This window comes from Hippocampus bargibanti, linkage group LG19 (assembly GCF_051943395.1).
Source record: "Hippocampus bargibanti isolate YZ-2025 linkage group LG19, ASM5194339v1, whole genome shotgun sequence".
Classification (NCBI taxonomy): Eukaryota; Metazoa; Chordata; class Actinopteri; order Syngnathiformes; family Syngnathidae; genus Hippocampus; species Hippocampus bargibanti.
The window spans coordinates 15518714-15521447 of record NC_142752.1 but is presented as its reverse complement, the minus strand read 5'-3'; the positions used below and the strand labels follow the sequence as shown (position 1 = coordinate 15521447).

The 2734-nt window shown below is 55.2% G+C and overlaps 1 pseudogene; it reads right to left on the bottom strand.

The window, feature by feature from the left end:
- Positions 1–1489: 1489 nt before the first annotated feature.
- LOC148884100 (28S ribosomal RNA) lies at positions 1490–2530 on the bottom strand (annotated as a pseudogene).
- Positions 2531–2734: the final 204 nt, after the last annotated feature.

The following is a 2734-nucleotide window of genomic DNA, read 5'->3' as shown; positions in this document are numbered from 1 at the left end:
TGCGGCGTAGAACAGCCTCGGCATGAAGAATTTGTTCAGGAGGATGATTCTCTGGCGGGGGCCGGCGTCTCCCACTTATCAAAGTCAAAGTCAAAGTCAGCTTTATTGTCAAATATGCTAATATGCATGACATACAGCACAGATGAAATTAATGTCCTCTCGGACCCAGCGTGCAAGACATGCAAGGCACTTATAACGTGGCTAAAAAAGACATACAATTGACAACAGACAATACATGTAATTTCTGTATGTAAAGTGAGGTAGTGTCGTATGGAAAGTGAGGTAGTGACGTATGTAAAGTGAGGTATTGACATATGTAAAGTGAGGAAGTGACGTACATAAAGTGACGTAATGTCGTAATTGCAAAAACAAACAACTAGAAAGGGTTGAAGTGAGGTCTTGTCTAATGAGAAATAACAAAAAATAGAGTTCAGGATGATCGTACAGCATGTAGCGTGTACTCAGAGTTCGCTGAGTGTGGCAGTGGGAAGGGGCAGGCTGGGCAGGGAGGGAGTTTAGTCTCCGGACTGCCTGGTGGCAGAAACTGTCCTTGAGCCTGCTGGTCTTGGCTCGGAGACTCCGCAGTCTCCGACCCGATGGCAGCAGGCTGAAGAGGCTGTGGGAGGGGTGGGTGGGATCGCCAGCGATCCGGATGGCTCTGCGGGTGAGGCGGGTGTTGTAGATGTCCTGAAGGGGGGGGAGAGAGACACCGATGATCTTCTCAGCTGTCCTCACGATGCGCTGCAGAGTCTTACGGCAGGACACGGTGCAGGCGCCGTACCACACGGTGATACAGCTGGTCAGGATGCTCTCGATGGTACCGCGGTAGAAGGAGGTCGTGATGGGGGTCGGGGCTCCAACTCTTTTGAGCTTGCGGAGGAAGTACAGGCGCTGGTGGGATCTCTTGGCCATTGATGCTGTGTTGTGGCTCCAGGACAGGTCTTCGGATATGTGCACTCCCAGGAACTTGGTGCTGCTCACACTCTCCACTGCAGCACCGTCGATGGTTAGTGGAGCATGCTGGGCGCGCACTCTCCTGAAGTCCACAACAATCTCCTTCGTCTTCTCCACATTCAGACGGAGATTGTTGTCCTTGCACAACGTGGCCAGGCGGCTGACCTCGTCCCTGTAGGCTGTCTCCTCGTCGTTGTTGATGAGGCCCACCATCCTACACCCCTTATGTCTTCACAATGCCAGACTGGAGTCAGGCTCAACAGGGTCACCCCCCAGCTCATTCCTCTCTGACGCGGTTCCCTGGGCGGAGTCTGGGGACTGGCTCTCGCCGCCTTGCTGGAGCCCAAACACTTCGATAAAAAATAATTAAACCGAGGCCGAGATCATCTGTTGCTGCTTGCCTACGGTCCTCGAAAGCCGGCTTGAAGACCTCGGCAGACCCCACTGTAACACTTCCAGGGAAGCACTGTCACCCCCCCAGCTCATTCCTGCAGACGCAGTTCCCCAGGCGGTGTCTGGGGTCCGGCTCTGGTTCCCAGGGCGGCGTCTAGGGACCGGCTCTCGACTTTCAATAGATCGCAGCGATCGAGCTGCTCTGCTACTTACGACACCCTGACCCAGAATCAGGTCGTTTGCAGGTCATTTAGCACAGAGTCTTTGATACGCATGCGGTGTAGGTAACTGGAGAGGGTGCCCCCATCATCCGGGCGCACCCCGGCCCAGTGTCGAGCGGCGTTCTGCGCGACGGGGGGACCTCGTGAGGCCCCGGCGCCACGGTATCGGCGCATGTAGGCGGGATTCTGACTTAGAGGCGTTCAGTCATAATCCCGCAGATGGCAGCCTCGCACCATTGGCTCCTCAGCCAAACGCACGCACCAAATGTCTGAACATGCGGTTCCTCTCGTACTGAGCAAGATTGCTATCGCGACTATACATCATCATCATCAACACATCAACTAACCTGTCTCACGACGGTCTAAACCCAGCTCACGTTCCCTATTAGTGGGTGAACAATCCAACGCTTGGTGAATTCTGCTTCACAATGATAGGAAGAGCCGACATCGAAGGATCAAAAAGCGACGTCGCTATGAACGCTTGGCCGCCACAAGCCAGTTATTTTATCCCTGTTGTAACTTTTCTGACACCTCCTGTTTGAAACCCAAAACGCCAGAAGGATCGTGAGGCCGCGCTTTCGCGGTCCATACTCATACTGAAAGTCTGGATAAAGCGAGCTTTTGCCCTTCGGCTCCTCCCTGAGCTCGCCTTAGGACACCTGCGTTACCGTTTGACAGGTGTACTGCCCCAGTAAAACTCCCCACCTGCCACTGTCCCCGGAGCGGGTCGCGCCCCGGAGGGCGCTTGGTGCCAGAAACGAGAGCCCCGCGTGGGGCTCTCCCTACCGCCTCACCGGGTAATTGAGGAAACGACAAGAGTAGTGGTATTTTGCCGGCGGCGCCGGTCGCTCCCCGAGCGGGGAGCGGGGGTCGGCGTCTCCCACTTATCCTACACCCCTCAATTCTCTTCACAGTGCCGGACTAGAGTCAAGCTCAACAGGGTCTTCTTTCCCTGCTGATTCCGCCAAGCCTCTTCCCTTGACTGTGGTTTCGCTAGAGGGTGGGTAGGGACAGTGGGAATCTCGTTCATCCATTCATGAGCGTCACTAATTAGATGACGAGGGATTTGGCTATAGACTGGCGGCCCGCCGGGCGAGGCATTTGATTGGTCTGTACTGGCCCAGGGTCCAGTACTTCGAGGGGCTTCACCCAATATCGACCACGGG